General features: G+C 38.4%; 1 long non-coding RNA gene across 1 annotated transcript; it reads left to right on the top strand.

Annotated features, from left to right (window-relative positions):
- The first annotated feature begins 10,182 nt into the window (after positions 1-10,182).
- LOC149971574 (uncharacterized) lies at positions 10,183-19,202 on the top strand. The gene is made up of 2 exons (XR_016491756.1): positions 10,183-13,904; positions 13,945-19,202. It is a non-coding gene; the product is annotated as an uncharacterized LOC149971574 (long non-coding RNA).
- Positions 19,203-19,575: the final 373 nt, after the last annotated feature.

Below are 19,575 nucleotides of genomic sequence, written 5' to 3'. Positions count from 1 at the left end.
CTATCTATTCAACTATTCTATTTATTAGTCCTCTTCTATCTTTTCATTTAGTCTACTTATTAGTCCTCTTCTATCATTTCACCTAGTCTACTTATTAGTCCTCTTCTATCTTTTCACCTAGTCTACTTATTAGTCCTATCTATTAAACTATTCTATTTATTAGTCCTCTTCTATCTTTTCACCTAGCCTACTTATTAGTCCTCTTCTATCTTTTCACCTAGTCTACTTATTAGTCCTCTATCATTTCACCTAGTCTACTTATTAGCCCTCTTCTATCTTTTCACCTAGTCTACTTATTAGTCCTCTTCTGTCATTTTACCTAGTCTACTTATTAGTCCTCTTCTATCTTTTCACCTGGTCTACTTATTAGTTCCCTTCTATCTATTCAACTATTCTATTTATTAGTCCTCTTCTATCTTTTCACCTAGTCTACTTATTAGTCCTCTTCTGTCATTTCACCTAGTCTACTTATTAGTCCTCTTCTATCTTTTCACCTGGTCTACTTATTAGTTCCCTTCTATCTATTCAACTATTCTATTTATTAGTCCTCTTCTATCTTTTCATCTAGTCTACTTATTAGTCCTCTTCTATCATTTCACCTAGTCTACTTATTAGTCCTCTTCTATCTTTTCACCTAGTCTACTTATTAGTCCTATCTATTAAACTATTCTATTTATTAGTCCTCTTCTATCTTTTCACCTAGTCTACTTATTAGTCCTCTTCTATCTTTTCATCTAGCCTACTTATTAGTCCTCTTCTATCTTTTCACCTAGTCTACTTATTAGTCCTCTTCTATCTATTAACCTAGTCTACTTAGTAGTCCTCTTCTATCTTTTCACCTACTCTACTTATTAGTCCTCTTCTATCTATTCACCTAGTCTACTTAGTAGTCCTCTTCTATCTTTTCACCTACTCTACTTATTAGTCCTCTTCTATCTATTCACCTAGTCTACTTAGTAGTCCTCTTCTATCTTTTCACCTAGTCTACTTATTAGTCCTCTTCTGTCATTTCACCTAGTCTACTTATTAGTCCTCTTCTATCTTTTCACCTGGTCTACTTATTAGTTCCCTTCTATCTATTCAACTATTCTATTTATTAGTCCTCTTCTATCTTTTCATCTAGTCTACTTATTAGTCCTCTTCTATCATTTCACCTAGTCTACTTATTAGTCCTCTTCTATCTTTTCACCTAGTCTACTTATTAGTCCTATCTATTAAACTATTCTATTTATTAGTCCTCTTCTATCTTTTCACCTAGTCTACTTATTAGTCCTCTTCTATCTTTTCATCTAGCCTACTTATTAGTCCTCTTCTATCTTTTCACCTACTCTACTTATTAGTCCTCTTCTATCTATTCACCTAGTCTACTTAGTAGTCCTCTTCTATCTTTTCACCTACTCTACTTATTAGCCCTCTTCTATCTTTTCACCTAGTCTACTTATTAGTCCTCTTCTGTCATTTCACCTAGTCTACTTATTAGTCCTCTTCTATCTTTTCACCTGGTCTACTTATTAGTTCCCTTCTATCTATTCAACTATTCTATTTATTAGTCCTCTTCTATCTTTTCACCTAGTCTACTTATTAGTCCTCTTCTGTCATTTCACCTAGTCTACTTATTAGTCCTCTTCTATCTTTTCACCTACTCTACTTATTAGCCCTCTTCTATCTTTTCACCTAGTCTACTTATTAGTCCTCTTCTGTCATTTCACCTAGTCTACTTATTAGTCCTCTTCTATCTTTTCACCTGGTCTACTTATTAGTTCCCTTCTATCTATTCAACTATTCTATTTATTAGTCCTCTTCTATCTTTTCATCTAGTCTACTTATTAGTCCTCTTCTATCATTTCACCTAGTCTACTTATTAGTCCTCTTCTATCTTTTCACCTAGTCTACTTATTAGTCCTATCTATTAAACTATTCTATTTATTAGTCCTCTTCTATCTTTTCACCTAGTCTACTTATTAGTCCTCTTCTATCTTTTCATCTAGCCTACTTATTAGTCCTCTTCTATCTTTTCACCTAGTCTACTTATTAGTCCTCTTCTATCTATTAACCTAGTCTACTTAGTAGTCCTCTTCTATCTTTTCACCTACTCTACTTATTAGTCCTCTTCTATCTATTCACCTAGTCTACTTAGTAGTCCTCTTCTATCTTTTCACCTACTCTACTTATTAGTCCTCTTCTATCTATTCACCTAGTCTACTTAGTAGTCCTCTTCTATCTTTTCACCTAGTCTACTTATTAGTCCTCTTCTGTCATTTCACCTAGTCTACTTATTAGTCCTCTTCTATCTTTTCACCTGGTCTACTTATTAGTTCCCTTCTATCTATTCAACTATTCTATTTATTAGTCCTCTTCTATCTTTTCATCTAGTCTACTTATTAGTCCTCTTCTATCATTTCACCTAGTCTACTTATTAGTCCTCTTCTATCTTTTCACCTAGTCTACTTATTAGTCCTATCTATTAAACTATTCTATTTATTAGTCCTCTTCTATCTTTTCACCTAGTCTACTTATTAGTCCTCTTCTATCTTTTCATCTAGCCTACTTATTAGTCCTCTTCTATCTTTTCACCTACTCTACTTATTAGTCCTCTTCTATCTATTCACCTAGTCTACTTAGTAGTCCTCTTCTATCTTTTCACCTACTCTACTTATTAGCCCTCTTCTATCTTTTCACCTAGTCTACTTATTAGTCCTCTTCTGTCATTTCACCTAGTCTACTTATTAGTCCTCTTCTATCTTTTCACCTGGTCTACTTATTAGTTCCCTTCTATCTATTCAACTATTCTATTTATTAGTCCTCTTCTATCTTTTCACCTAGTCTACTTATTAGTCCTCTTCTGTCATTTCACCTAGTCTACTTATTAGTCCTCTTCTATCTTTTCACCTACTCTACTTATTAGCCCTCTTCTATCTTTTCACCTAGTCTACTTATTAGTCCTCTTCTGTCATTTCACCTAGTCTACTTATTAGTCCTCTTCTATCTTTTCACCTAGTCTACTTATTAGTCCTCTATCATTTCACCTAGTCTACTTATTAGCCCTCTTCTATCTTTTCACCTAGTCTACTTATTAGTCCTCTTCTGTCATTTCACCTAGTCTACTTATTAGTCCTCTTCTATCTTTTCACCTGGTCTACTTATTAGTTCCCTTCTATCTATTCAACTATTCTATTTATTAGTCCTCTTCTATCTTTTCACCTAGTCTACTTATTAGTCCTCTTCTGTCATTTCACCTAGTCTACTTATTAGTCCTCTTCTATCTTTTCACCTGGTCTACTTATTAGTTCCCTTCTATCTATTCAACTATTCTATTTATTAGTCCTCTTCTATCTTTTCATCTAGTCTACTTATTAGTCCTCTTCTATCATTTCACCTAGTCTACTTATTAGTCCTCTTCTATCTTTTCACCTAGTCTACTTATTAGTCCTATCTATTAAACTATTCTATTTATTAGTCCTCTTCTATCTTTTCACCTAGTCTACTTATTAGTCCTCTTCTATCTTTTCATCTAGCCTACTTATTAGTCCTCTTCTATCTTTTCACCTACTCTACTTAGTAGTCCTCTTCTATCTTTTCACCTACTCTACTTATTAGTCCTCTTCTATCTATTCACCTAGTCTACTTAGTAGTCCTCTTCTATCTTTTCACCTAGTCTACTTATTAGTCCTCTTCTGTCATTTCACCTAGTCTACTTATTAGTCCTCTTCTATCTTTTCACCTGGTCTACTTATTAGTTCCCTTCTATCTATTCAACTATTCTATTTATTAGTCCTCTTCTATCTTTTCATCTAGTCTACTTATTAGTCCTCTTCTATCATTTCACCTAGTCTACTTATTAGTCCTCTTCTATCTTTTCACCTAGTCTACTTATTAGTCCTATCTATTAAACTATTCTATTTATTAGTCCTCTTCTATCTTTTCACCTAGTCTACTTATTAGTCCTCTTCTGTCATTTCACCTAGTCTACTTATTAGTCCTCTTCTATCTTTTCACCTACTCTACTTATTAGCCCTCTTCTATCTTTTCACCTAGTCTACTTATTAGTCCTCTTCTGTCATTTCACCTAGTCTACTTATTAGTCCTCTTCTATCTTTTCACCTGGTCTACTTATTAGTTCCCTTCTATCTATTCAACTATTCTATTTATTAGTCCTCTTCTATCTTTTCACCTAGTCTACTTATTAGTCCTCTTCTGTCATTTCACCTAGTCTACTTATTAGTCCTCTTCTATCTTTTCACCTAGTCTACTTATTAGTCCTCTATCATTTCACCTAGTCTACTTATTAGCCCTCTTCTATCTTTTCACCTAGTCTACTTATTAGTCCTCTTCTGTCATTTCACCTAGTCTACTTATTAGTCCTCTTCTATCTTTTCACCTGGTCTACTTATTAGTTCCCTTCTATCTATTCAACTATTCTATTTATTAGTCCTCTTCTATCTTTTCACCTAGTCTACTTATTAGTCCTCTTCTGTCATTTCACCTAGTCTACTTATTAGTCCTCTTCTATCTTTTCACCTGGTCTACTTATTAGTTCCCTTCTATCTATTCAACTATTCTATTTATTAGTCCTCTTCTATCTTTTCATCTAGTCTACTTATTAGTCCTCTTCTATCATTTCACCTAGTCTACTTATTAGTCCTCTTCTATCTTTTCACCTAGTCTACTTATTAGTCCTATCTATTAAACTATTCTATTTATTAGTCCTCTTCTATCTTTTCACCTAGTCTACTTATTAGTCCTCTTCTATCTTTTCATCTAGCCTACTTATTAGTCCTCTTCTATCTTTTCACCTACTCTACTTATTAGTCCTCTTCTATCTATTCACCTAGTCTACTTAGTAGTCCTCTTCTATCTTTTCACCTACTCTACTTATTAGTCCTCTTCTATCTATTCACCTAGTCTACTTAGTAGTCCTCTTCTATCTTTTCACCTAGTCTACTTATTAGTCCTCTTCTGTCATTTCACCTAGTCTACTTATTAGTCCTCTTCTATCTTTTCACCTGGTCTACTTATTAGTTCCCTTCTATCTATTCAACTATTCTATTTATTAGTCCTCTTCTATCTTTTCATCTAGTCTACTTATTAGTCCTCTTCTATCATTTCACCTAGTCTACTTATTAGTCCTCTTCTATCTTTTCACCTAGTCTACTTATTAGTCCTATCTATTAAACTATTCTATTTATTAGTCCTCTTCTATCTTTTCACCTAGTCTACTTATTAGTCCTCTTCTATCTTTTCATCTAGCCTACTTATTAGTCCTCTTCTATCTTTTCACCTACTCTACTTATTAGTCCTCTTCTATCTATTCACCTAGTCTACTTAGTAGTCCTCTTCTATCTTTTCACCTACTCTACTTATTAGCCCTCTTCTATCTTTTCACCTAGTCTACTTATTAGTCCTCTTCTGTCATTTCACCTAGTCTACTTATTAGTCCTCTTCTATCTTTTCACCTGGTCTACTTATTAGTTCCCTTCTATCTATTCAACTATTCTATTTATTAGTCCTCTTCTATCTTTTCACCTAGTCTACTTATTAGTCCTCTTCTGTCATTTCACCTAGTCTACTTATTAGTCCTCTTCTATCTTTTCACCTGGTCTACTTATTAGTTCCCTTCTATCTATTCAACTATTCTATTTATTAGTCCTCTTCTATCTTTTCATCTAGTCTACTTATTAGTCCTCTTCTATCATTTCACCTAGTCTACTTATTAGTCCTCTTCTATCTTTTCACCTAGTCTACTTATTAGTCCTATCTATTAAACTATTCTATTTATTAGTCCTCTTCTATCTTTTCACCTAGTCTACTTATTAGTCCTCTTCTATCTTTTCATCTAGCCTACTTATTAGTCCTCTTCTATCTTTTCACCTACTCTACTTATTAGTCCTCTTCTATCTATTCACCTAGTCTACTTAGTAGTCCTCTTCTATCTTTTCACCTACTCTACTTATTAGGCCTCTTCTATCTATTCACCTAGTCTACTTAGTAGTCCTCTTCTATCTTTTCACCTAGTCTACTTATTAGTCCTCTTCTATCATTTCACCTAGTCTACTTATTAGTCCTCTTCTATCTTTTCACCTGGTGTACTTATTAGTCCTCTTCTATCTTTTCACCTAGTCTTTTTATTTGTCCTCTTCTATCTTTTCACCTAGTCTACTTATTAGTCCTCTTCTATCTTTTCACCTAGTCTACTTATTAGTCCTCTTCTATCTTTTCACCTAGTCTACTTATTAGTCCTCTATCATTTCACCTAGTCTACTTATTAGTCCTCTTCTATCTTTTCACCTAGTCTACTAATTAGTCCTCTTCTGTCATTTCACCTAGTCTACTTATTAGTCCTCTATCATTTCACCTAGTCTACTTATTAGCCCTCTTCTATCTTTTCACCTAGTCTACTTATTAGTCCTCTTCTGTCATTTCACCTAGTCTACTTATTAGTCCTCTTCTATCTTTTCACCTGGTCTACTTATTAGTTCCCTTCTATCTATTCAACTATTCTATTTATTAGTCCTCTTCTATCTTTTCATTTAGTCTACTTATTAGTCCTCTTCTATCATTTCACCTAGTCTACTTATTAGTCCTCTTCTATCTTTTCACCTAGTCTACTTATTAGTCCTATCTATTAAACTATTCTATTTATTAGTCCTCTTCTATCTTTTCACCTAGTCTACTTATTAGTCCTCTTCTATCTTTTCACCTAGTCTACTTATTAGTCCTCTATCATTTCACCTAGTCTACTTATTAGCCCTCTTCTATCTTTTCACCTAGTCTACTTATTAGTCCTCTTCTGTCATTTCACCTAGTCTACTTATTAGTCCTCTTCTATCTTTTCACCTGGTCTACTTATTAGTTCCCTTCTATCTATTCAACTATTCTATTTATTAGTCCTCTTCTATCTTTTCACCTAGTCTACTTATTAGTCCTCTTCTGTCATTTCACCTAGTCTACTTATTAGTCCTCTTCTATCTTTTCACCTGGTCTACTTATTAGTTCCCTTCTATCTATTCAACTATTCTATTTATTAGTCCTCTTCTATCTTTTCATCTAGTCTACTTATTAGTCCTCTTCTATCATTTCACCTAGTCTACTTATTAGTCCTCTTCTATCTTTTCACCTAGTCTACTTATTAGTCCTATCTATTAAACTATTCTATTTATTAGTCCTCTTCTATCTTTTCACCTAGTCTACTTATTAGTCCTCTTCTATCTTTTCATCTAGCCTACTTATTAGTCCTCTTCTATCTTTTCACCTAGTCTACTTATTAGTCCTCTTCTATCTATTAACCTAGTCTACTTAGTAGTCCTCTTCTATCTTTTCACCTACTCTACTTATTAGTCCTCTTCTATCTTTTCACCTAGTCTTTTTATTTGTCCTCTTCTATCTTTTCACCTAGTCTACTTATTAGTCCTCTTCTATCATTTCACCTAGTCTACTTATTAGTCCTCTTCTATCTTTTCACCTGGTGTACTTATTAGTCCTCTTCTATCTTTTCACCTAGTCTATTTATTTGTCCTCTTCTATCTTTTCACCTAGTCTACTTATTAGTCCTCTTCTATCTTTTCACCTAGTCTACTTATTAGTCCTCTTCTATCTTTTCACCTAGTCTACTTATTAGTCCTCTTTTTTTTCACCTAGTCTACTTATTAGTCCTCTTCTATCTTTTCACCTAGTCTACTTATTAGTCCTCTTCTGTCATTTCACCTAGTCTACTTATTAGTCCTCTTCTATCTTTTCACCTAGTCTACTTATTAATCCTCTTCTATCTTTTCATCTAGTCTACTTATTAGTCCTCTTCTATCATTTCACCTAGTCTACTTATTAGTCCTCTTCTATCTTTTCACCTAGTCTACTTATTAGTCCTATCTATTAAACTATTCTATTTATTAGTCCTCTTCTATCTTTTCACCTAGTCTACTTATTAGTCCCCTTCTATCTATTCAACTATTCTATGTATTAGTCCTCTTCTATCTTTTCATCTAGTCTACTTATTAGTCCTCTTCTATCTTTTCATCTAGTCTACTTATTAGTCCTCTTCTATCTTTTCACCTAGTCTACTTATTAGTCCTCTATCATTTCACCTAGTCTGCTTATTAGTCCTCTTCTATCTTTTCACCTAGTCTACTTATTAGTCCTCTTCTGTCATTTCACCTAGTCTACTTAGTAGGCCTCTTCTATCTTTTCACCTAGTCTATTTATTAGTGCTCTTCTATCTATTCAACTATTCTATTTATTATTCCACTTCTATCTTTTCACTTATTCTACTTATTAGTCCTCTTCTATCTATTCAACTATTCTATTTATTATTCCACTTCTATCTTTTCACTTATTCTACTTATTAGTCCTCTTCTATCTTTTCATCTAGTCTACTTATTAGTCCTCTATCTTTTCACCTCGTCTACTTACTAGTCCTCTTCTATCTTTTCACCTAGTCTACCTATTAGTCCTCTTCTATCTTTTCACCTAGTCTACTTATTAGTCCCCTTCTATCTTTTCACCTAGTCTACTTATTAGTCCTCTTCTATATTTTCACCTAGTCTACTTATTAGTCCTCTATCATTTCACCTAGTCTACTTATTAGTCCTCTTCTATCTTTTCACCTAGTCTACTTATTAGTCCTCTTCTATCATTTACCTAGTCTACTTATTAGTCCTCTTCTATCTTTTCACCTAGTCTACTTATTAGTCCTATCTATTAAACTATTCTATTTATTAGTCCTCTTCTATCTTTTCACCTAGTCTACTTGTTAGTCCCATTCTATCTATTCAACTATTCTATGTATTAGTCCTCTTCTATCTTTTCATCTAGTCTACTTATTAGTCCTCTTCTATCTTTTCATCTAGTCTACTTATTAGTCCTCTTCTATCTTTTCACCTAGTCTACTTATAAGACCTCTTCTATCTTTTCACATAGTCTACTTATTAGTCCTCTTCTATCTTTTCACCTAGTCTACTTATTAGTCCCCTTCTATCTTTTCAACTATTCTATGTATTAGTCATCTTCTATCTTTTCATCTAGTCTACTTATTAGTCCTCTTCTATCTTTTCACCTAGTCTACTTATAAGTCCTCTTCTATATTTTCACCTAGTCTACTTATTAGTCCTCTTCTATCTATTCAACTATTCTATTTATTAGTCCCCTTCTATCTTTTCACCTCGTCTACTTACTAGTCCTCTTCTATCTTTTCACCTAGTCTACCTATTAGTCCTCTTCTATCTTTTCACCTAGTCTACTTATTAGTCCTCTTCTATCTTTTCACCTAGTCTACTTATTAGTCCTCTTCTATCTATTCACCTAGTCTACTTAGTAGTCCTCTTCTATCTTTTCACCTAGTCTATTTATTAGTCCTCTTCTATCTATTCAACTATTCTATTTATTATTCCACTTCTATCTTTTCACTTATTCTACTTATTAGTCCTCTTCTATCTTTTCACCTAGTCTACTTATTAGTCCTCTTCTATCTTTTCACCTAGTCTACTTATTAGTCCTCTTCTATCTATTCACCTAGTCTACTTAGTAGTCCTCTTCTATCTTTTCACCTAGTCTATTTATTAGTCCTCTTCTATCTATTCAACTATTCTATTTATTATTCCACTTCTATCTTTTCACTTATTCTACTTATTAGTCCTCTTCTATCTTTTCATCTAGTCTACTTATTAGTCCTCTATCTTTTCACCTCGTCTACTTACTAGTCCTCTTCTATCTTTTCACCTAGTCTACCTATTAGTCCTCTTCTATCTTTTCACCTAGTCTACTTATTAGTCCCCTTCTATCTTTTCACCTAGTCTACTTATTAGTCCTCTTCTATATTTTCACCTAGTCTACTTATTAGTCCTCTATCATTTCACCTAGTCTACTTATTAGTCCTCTTCTATCTTTTCACCTAGTCTACTTATTAGTCCTCTTCTATCATTTCACCTAGTCTACTTATTAGTCCTCTTCTATCTTTTCACCTAGTCTACCTATTAGTCCTATCTATTAAACTATTCTATTTATTAGTCCTCTTCTATCTTTTCACCTAGTCTACTTGTTAGTCCCCTTCTATCTATTCAACTATTCTATGTATTAGTCCTCTTCTATCTTTTCATCTAGTCTACTTATTAGTCCTCTTCTATCTTTTCATCTCGTCTACTTATTAGTCCTCTATCATTTCACCTAGTCTACTTATTAGTCCTCTTCTATCTTTTCACCTAGTCTACTTATTAGTCCTCTTCTATCATTTCACCTAGTCTACTTATTAGTCCTCTTCTATCTTTTCACATAGTCTACTTATTAGTCCTCTTCTATCTTTTCACATAGTCTACTTATTAGTCCTCTTCTATCTTTTCACCTAGTCTACTTATTAGTCCCCTTCTATCTTTTCAACTATTCTATGTATTAGTCATCTTCTATCTTTTCATCTAGTCTACTTATTAGTCCTCTTCTATCTTTTCACCTAGTCTACTTATAAGACCTCTTCTATCTTTTCACCTAGTCTACTTATTAGTCCTCTTCTATCTATTCAACTATTCTATTTATTAGTCCCCTTCTATCTTTTCACCTCGTCTACTTACTAGTCCTCTTCTATCTTTTCACCTAGTCTACCTATTAGTCCTCTTCTATCTTTTCACCTAGTCTACTTATTAGTCCTCTTCTATCTATTCAACTATTCTATTTATTAGTCCCCTTCTATCTTTTCACCTCGTCTACTTACTAGTCCTCTTCTATCTTTTCACCTAGTCTACCTATTAGTCCTCTTCTATCTTTTCACCTAGTCTACTTATTAGTCCTCTTCTATCTTTTCACCTAGTCTACTTATTAGTCCTCTTCTATCTATTCACCTATTCTACTTAGTAGTCCTCTTCTATCTTTTCACCTTGTCTATTTATTAGTCCTCTTCTATCTATTCAACTATTCTATTTATTATTCCACTTCTATCTTTTCACTTATTCTACTTATTAGTCCCCTTCTATCTATTGACCTATTCTATTTATTCCCAGCTTCTCTTTTCACCTCCTCCCCTCATGCATCTCTTCTCCTCTGCTATTACCACCTCTAATCTTCTTGGCAGTCCTCTCTCCTCCTCTCTCAGATAGAGGGATAGAATGAGCAGAATGAATCGCTTTTAATTGACAGCTCCTTCTTGCACTTTGTGTCCTGCTGGTGGTGGATTGGGCACAACAGTGCATGAGGGATCTACCTGCTGTGATTTCCAATGAAGCAGAGGACCTAGCTAGCCGTACAACCTTAATGGTGTGTGTGTGTGTGTGTGTGTGTGTGTGTGTGTGTGTGTGTGTGTGTGTGTGTGTGTGTGTGTGTGTGTGTGTGTGTGTGTGTGTGTGTGTGTGTGTGTGTGTGTGAAGATTGTACCCCTGCAATGTTTCCAATATGATAGTTGGTACAGCCAAACTCATTTTCCTGAGCAGCTTTTGTGTCAGGTCTCGATTAATTAATTAGGGGTTTTGTGTGCAGGACGCAATGTTGGGATAGCTGCTCTGAAAATATAGTTCCCTGTCATATGTGCTCCATCTCCGGCCTCTAGGTCATCAGGCTGCTCATTATCCCGCACACCTGTCACCATTGTCACGCACACCAGCGCCTCATGCCACTCACCTGGACTCCATCACCTCCTTGATTACCTTCCCTACGAATGTCACACCCTTTGGTTCCCCAGGCATTGTTATTTCTGTTCCAGCTTCATGTCTTTGTTTGTGTTTATTGTTTTGTATTAAGTTCCGTACCTTTATTAAATGTACTCACTCCCTGAACTAGCTTCCCGACTCTCAGCGTACATCGTTACATTCACCAAGCTACCAATTCCTTCACACTGGAAGAAGTTAACCTACACTAAATCTACTAAAGCTTAAGAAAAATATAGTTAACTAAACTAAATGTTCTTTTAAAAAGTAGTTCACTACATCCAAACTAATTTGTTAAAAAGTATCATATGTAAATCTGAAATGTCATAGACTTTAAAGTACAAGAACAGACCACTTTGGCAATTTATGGAATTTTATGGAACTTATGGAATTGTTTTAAGATAGGCATACCATGAATCATTTAGCTCTTTGATTTTTAATTTTAGGACCACTATTTGATAAAATATTGAATTTGGCCTTTTCTACTATAGCCCATAGAAATGCATTGAATAATGCATTCATGAATGGCAAATCAGACAGATAATAAGGAATACATTTCTGAAGTGTCTTTCCTATATGTAGAATATTTCGTTTTTTTGGACCAGGGCCGGCACCAGACATAGGAGGTCCCGTGTAAAAAACGTGCTCCCCTATGGAAATCAAATGCCCATTCAAAAGATTCCTTATGGTGCCGGCCCTGGTCAACAGTGCCTTTGGAAAGTATTCAGACCCCTTGGCTTTTTCCATATATTGTTACGTTACAGCCTGATTCTAAAATGGATTAAATAAAACAAATTCCTCAGCAATCTACACACAATACCCCATAATGACACAGCAAAAACAGGCTTTATAAAATGTTCAAGTGTATTGCAAATAAAAACAGAAAAAACATATTTACATAAGTATTCAGCTCCTTTGCTATGAGAATCGAAATTGAGCTCATGGTGCATCCTGTTTCCATTGATCATCCTTGAGATGTTTCCACATCTTGACTGGAGCCCACCTGTGGTAATTTGAATTGATTGGACATGATTTGGAAAGTCACACACCTGTCTATGTAAGGTCCCACAGTTGACAGTGCATGTCAGAGCAAAAACCTAGACATGAAGTCGAAGTAATTGTCCGTAGAGCTCAGAGACAGGATTGTGTCGAGGCACAGATCTGGGGAAGGGCACCAAACAATTTATGCAGCATTGAAGGTCCCCAAGATCACAGTGGCCTCCATCATTCTTACATGGAAGAATCCCACACCTTTCTCCCTCAGGACACTGAAAAGATTTGGCATGGGTCCCCAGATCCTCCAAAAGTTCTACAGTTGCACCATCAAGAGCATCCTGACCGGTTGCATCACTGCCTGGTATGGCAACGGCTCGGTATCTGACCGTAAGGCGGTACAGAGGGTATTGCGTACGGCCCAGTACATCCCTGGGGACAACCTTCCTGCCATCCAGGACCTACAGTATATAATGGGTGATGTGGGCGGTGTCAGAGGGAAGCACAACAGTCACCCAAGACTGTTCTCTCTGCCACCACACGGCAACAGGTACCGGAGTGCCAAGTCTAGGACCAAAAGGCTCCTTAGCAGCTTCTACCCCCAAGCCATAAGACTGCTGAACAATTAATCAAATGGCCACCCTCCATTTTATTTTTACACTGCTGCTAAACTGAACCAAACTGAGATTTTTAATCTCAGGGTATCCTGCTATTGATACACTTGTTAAATTATGCAACAGAACATAACAACAACAGTAATTAATGAGGGGGTCTAGACAGAGCAGTTGAGTGCAGGTAGGCTTATACAGAGCAAGTTGTTGGTGGTTGGAGCCCTGTTCCACCTCTTTATGTTAATGTATTCGTATATGCAAACACCTTTTTTATTTAACCTTTATTTAACTAGGCAAGTCAGATAAAAACAAATTCTTATTTACAATAACGGCCCAGCCCTAACCTGGATGACGCTGGGCCAATTGTGCGCCGCCCTATGGGACTTCCAATCATGCCTGGTTGTGATACAGGTTGAAATCAAACCAGGTCTGTAGTGACACCTCTAGCACTGAGATGCAGTGCCTTAGACCGCTGTGCCACTCAGGAGCTCTTATTAAGCTCATATCATTTTCTTTATTATAGAAAAAAATACCTGATAGCATTAGAACATGTATATACTGTATAAGCTGTAGTGGTGTGTGGGTAAAATCACTGGGGAAGCCTTAATATGCCTTGCGACCATGATATACAGTATAGGCCTAAAGGTCGAGGTCTAGGCCTAAAGGTCGAGGTCTAGGCCTAAAGGTCGAGGTCTAGGCCTAAAGGTCGAGGTCTAGGCCTAAAGGACGAGGTCTAGGCCTAAAGGTCGAGCCAATAAGAAGACATAGTGGCAGAATAAATTCAACCTCATTTTTGTTTTTATTTAACATTTTTTGTATTTTACCCTCTTTTTTTCCCCCCAATTTTGTGATATCCAATTGCGATCCAAATACGATCATGTCTCATGTTAAATTGTAACGATGTGCGCTGAGAGTCGGGAAACAAGTACAGGGAGTGAGTGTCTTAATAAATGAACTCAACATAAAACAAAACAAGAAACACGAACAATGCACAGACATGACACTGGAACAGAAACAATGACACCTGGGGAAGGAACCAAAGGGAGTGACATATAAAGGGAAGGTAATCACGGAGGTGATGTAGGCCAGGTCCACGTAACGATGGTGACAGGTGTGCACCATAACGAGCAGCCTGGTGACCTAGAGGCCAGAGAGGGAGCACACGTGACAGTAAACTGGCTCCAGCCGCAGAACGCCAACCAAAATGACGATCCCGGGGATCAGGAGCGGACGGGTCACCTAAGCTGATGCGCGGAAACCTGTCGCTGGCCGGGACGCGGGAACCTGTTGCTGGCTGGGGCGCGGGAACCTGTCGCTGGCTAGGGCACGGGAACCTGACAGACCGGCTGAGGCAATCTGCCTGAGGCAGGAGAGCCTGCAGCAGCTCCCGGACCAGACGTCATTCCACCTGACACAAAAAAAACAAAAAATACACTGCCTGATGCTTCACTTAGGTGAGGCGTTATTCTGTAACGATGTGCTTTGAGAGTCGGGAAGCAAGTTCAGGGAGTGAGTACATTTAATAAAAAAACAACATAAAAAAACAAGTAACACAATCAACGCACAGACATGACACTGGAACAGAAACAATAACGCCTGGGGGAGGAACCAAAGGGAGTGACAGATATAGGGAAGGTAATTAGGGAAGTGATGGAGGCCAGGTGAGTCGGATGAAGTGCAGGTGCGCGTAACAATGGGGACAGGTGTGCGTCATAACGAGCATCCTGGTGACCTAGAGGCCGGAGAGGGAGCACACGTGATATATCACAAAACCGGATAGCAAGTCCACAAAGCATATTGCATGTACAGTAACAAACAGTAACATGACCTACAGCATGGCCAAGCAAGATCATGTGTCCAACATTTTCAGACCACAAGACGACTATTGATTTAGAACCATGGAGAGTTACTGCAAGTCACGAAGAAGACAGGAACTGCCTCCACTATTCCAGCACCATTTACACTTCAACATCATCAAATCACCTCTGCTTAGTCTAGTACAGTGACAACTAAAATATTCCAAAAATGATTTAGTCCAATCGACGTAAGTTAAATATGATGTGGCTGTCCATGGTTCTGATTTCTCTGTGTGTGTGTATATTCGTGTGTGTGGGGGGGTTCGGATCTGTGTGTGTGTGTGTGTGTGTGTGTGTGTGTGTGTGTGTGTGTGTGTGTGTGTGTGTGTGTGTGTGTGTGTGTGTGTGTGTGGGGGGGTTCTTATTTCTGATTTCTCTGTGTCTGTGTGTGTGTGTGTGCGCGTGCATATTTGTGCAAGTAGAAAAACATGTTGACTCACCCTATTTGTAGAGAAACGCAAATGCCCCCCTCCTCTTTCATGTTGCCTAAACGTCATACAGTACACACTTTTATTTTTGTTGTCCTACTGTAGGCTGCCTAGCTAAAATGCTTGCTCGCTAGCCTAACTTCCCTTTCATGGGTTAGCTAGTTCAATCAAAATTCAATCAATCAAATTTATTTATGAATCCCTTTTTACATCAGCCGATGTCACAAAGTGCTATACAGAAACCCAGCCTAAAACCCCAAACAGCAAGCAATGCAGAGGTAGAAGCACGGTGGCTAGGAAAAACTCCCTAGAAAGGCCAGAATCTAGGAAGAAACCTAGAGAGGAACCAGGCTATGAGGGGTGGCCAGTCCTCTTCTGGCTGTGCCGGGTGGAGATTATAACAGAACATGGCCAAGATGTTCAAATGCTCATAAATGACCAGCATGGTCAAATAATAATAATCACAGTGGTTGTAGAGGGTGCAACAGGTCAGCACCTCAAGACTAAATGTCAGTTGGCTTTTCACAGCCAATCATTCAGAGTTAGAGACAGCAGGTGTGGTAGAGAGAGAGAGAGTCAAAAACAGCAGGTCCGGGACAAGGTAACGCGTCCGGTGAACAGGTCAGTGTTCCTTAGCCGCAGGCAGAACAGTTGAAAATAGAGCAGCAGCATGACCAGATGAACTGGGGACAGCAAGGAGTCAGGCCAGGAGGTCCTGATGCATGGTCCTAGGGCTCAGGTTCTCAGAGAGAAGAGAGAAAGAGAGAAAGAAAGAAAGAAAGAAAGAGAGAGAGGGAGAGAGAGAGAGAGAGAGAGAGACAGACAGACAGACAGAGACAGAGACAGAGAGAATTAGAGGGAGCATAATTAAATTCACACAGGACACCGGATAAGACAGGAGAAATACTCAAGATATAACAAACTGACCGTAGACCCCCAACACAAACTATTGCAGCATAATTACTGGAGGCTGAGACTGGAGGGGTTGGGAGACACTGTTGCCCCGTCTGATGATGCCCCGTCTGATGATACCCCCAGACAGGACCAACCAGGCAGGATATAACCCACCCACTTTGCCAAAACACAGCCCCCACACCACTAGCAGGATATATTCAAGCCACCAACCTACTGCCCTGAGACAAGGCCGAGTATAGCCCACAAAGATCCCACCCACGGCATGAACCCGAGGTGGGGCGCCAACCCGGACAGGGAGATCACATCAATGACTCAACCCACTCAAGAGATGCGCCCCTCCTAGGGACGGCATGGAAGAGCACCAATAAGCCAGTGACATCAGCCCCCGTAATAGGGTTTGAGGCAGAGAATCCCAGTGGAGAGAGGGGAATCGGCCAGACAGAGACAGCAAGGGCGGTTCTTTGCTCCAGTGCCTTCCCGTTCACCTTCACACCCCTGGGCCAGACTACACTCAATCATAAGACCTACTGAAGAGATGAGTCTTCAATGAAGACTTAAAGGTTGAGACCGGGTCTGCGTCTCTCACATGGATAGGCAGAATATTCCATAAAAATGTAGCTCTGTAGGACAAAGCCCTGCCTCCAGCTGTTTTCTTGGAAATTCTAGGGACAATAAGGAGGCCTGAGTCTTGTGATCGTAGCGTACATGTAGGTATGTACGGCAGGACCAAATCAGAAAGATAGGTAGGAGCAAGCCCATGTAATGCTTGTAGATTAGTAGTAAAACCTTGAAATCAGCCCTAGCCTTAACAGGAAGCCAGTGTAGAGAAGATAGCACTGGAGTAATGTGATCAAATTTATGGGTTCTACTCAAGATTCTAGCAGCCGTCTTTAGCGCTAACTGAGGTTAGCCGGAAAGTAGAGCATTGCAGTAGTCTAATCTAGAAGTAACAAAAGCATGGATACATTTTTCTGCATAATTTTTGGACATCGTTTCTGATGTTATGTAGATGGAAAGAAGCTGTCCTTGAAACAGTCTTGATATGTTCGTCAAAAGAGTGGTCAGGGTCCAGAGTAGCGCCAAGGTCCTTCACAGTTTTATTTGAGGTGACTGTACAACCATTGTCAGATCCAACAGAATATATCTCTGTTTTTTGGGACCTAGAACTAGCATCTCTGTTTTGTCCGAGTTTAAAATAAAAACATTTGCCGCCATCCACTTCCTTATGTCTGAAACACAGGCTTAAGGACATTCTACACTGGCTTGTTAAGAAAGGGAGAGAGAGGGAGGGGGACAGGGAGAGAGGGAGAGAGAGAGAGAGAGAGAGGGAGAGAGAGAGAGGGAGAGGGAGAGGGACAGGGGGAGAGGGAGAGGGGGAGTGGGGGAGAGAGAGAGAGAGGGAGAGAGAGAGAGGGGAGAGGGAGCAGGGGAGAGAGAGGGAGGGGGAACAGGGGAGAGAGAGAGAGAGAGAGAGAGGGAGAGAGGGAGCGGGGGAGAGAGAGAGAGAGGAGAGGGAGAGAGAAGGGAGAGAGAGATATGGAGAGAGACAGAGGGAGAGAGATATAGAGAGAGAAAAGCGAGAGAGAGAGATATAGAGAGCGAGGGGGAGTGTGTGTGAGAGAGAGAGAGAGAGAGAGAGAGAGAGAGAGAGAGAGAAGGGAGAAAGAGAGAGAAAGAGGGGAGATATATAGAGAGAGAGGAGGGAAAGAGAACAGGGTAGAAGATAACAAGTGTCTGAAGGCTGAGGAGCCTGTGGCAATATACAGTACACTCACAATGAGACATATTTGAGGTGATTTGTCTTTGGTTTATGTCTAGTGTGTTTGTGTTTGTGTTTGTGTCCGTGTGTTTGTGTGAGAAAGAAAATCCATGTCATAATCATGTTCTGAGGGAAAGTGTGTCTACGCTCAGTGTCTATATTTGTCTGTCAGGGAAAGTGTGTCAGTGTGTGTATTTGTATTTGTCTGTCAGGGAAAGTGTGTCTATGGTCAGTGTGTGTATTTGTCTGTCAGGGAAAGTGTGTCTACAGTCAGTGTGTGTATTTGTTTGAGGGTTTGTAGGGATCATCATGAGAATGTAGCATGGCCTTGTTTTTCTGCTTTCCCACGACAATGGTCTCACAGCGTCTCACAGTGTTCGTGTCATCAGGTCACAGCGGATGATGGAACAGACCTTTTCTGAATTAGCCCACTTTTCTTCCTACTTGCCATTCTCCAACCACTGTAACAACCATTACAGGTAAAATGTTATAATGTGTTATCATTGATGGACAAGCCTGAGATGTTTTCTCAACAAGACTCTAGGCCTGGCCTATAATCGTTAAAGCGGGGGCCTGGGTTTCTGTAAAAAGACAGATAAAAGCAAGAAAGCATTCAAATACATAAAGGTCCTTTGTAGCTGAGCTGTTCCATCCTACCAGAAGGAGAGGGGGAAGAGAGGGGGGAGAGAGAGAAGGGGAGAGAGATGGGGGAGAGAGAGGTGGGGAGATAGGTGGTGGTGAGAGAGAGGGGGAGATAGAGACAAACAGAAACAGAAGGAGAACCAAATCATGAGAAAACAAAAATATAATTACTTGACAAATTAGAAAGAATTAACAAAAACTGAGCAAACTAGAATGCTGTTCAAATCAAATCGAATGTTATTTGTCACATGTGCCAAACAGAATAGTTGTAGATCTTACAATGAAATGCTTGCTTTCAAGCCCTTAACCAACCATGCAGTTCTAAGAAAAATACCTTAAAAAAGGAAGAAATAAAAGGAAGAAATAATACAATAAATAATAAATATAATTAGAAATCATTAAATTAAAGCGCAGCAGTAAAATAACAATAGCGAAGTTATATACAGGGGGTACCGGTACAGAGTCAATGTGCGGGGGCACCGGATAGTTGAGGTAATTGAGGTAATATGTACATGTAGGTAGAGCTATTAAAGTGACTATGCATAGATAGCAGAGAGTAGCAGCAGCATAAAATAGTGTGGGGGGAAATGCAAATTGGGGTAGACAATTGATTAGAATCTCTTATGGCTTGGGGGTAGAAGCTATTTAGAAGCCTCTTTGGACCAAGACTTGGCACTCTGGTATCGCTTGCGTGCGGTAGCAGAGAGAACAGTCTATGACTAGGGTGGTGGAGACTGACCATTTTTAGGGACTTCC

The sequence above is a fragment of the Oncorhynchus mykiss genome, chromosome 25 (genome assembly GCF_057628025.1).
Source record: "Oncorhynchus mykiss isolate SJ-2025 chromosome 25, ASM5762802v1, whole genome shotgun sequence".
Lineage (NCBI taxonomy): Eukaryota > Metazoa > Chordata > Actinopteri > Salmoniformes > Salmonidae > Oncorhynchus > Oncorhynchus mykiss.
The sequence above is the reverse complement of the archived record's forward strand: the minus strand, read 5'-3'. Positions and strand labels throughout refer to the sequence as shown.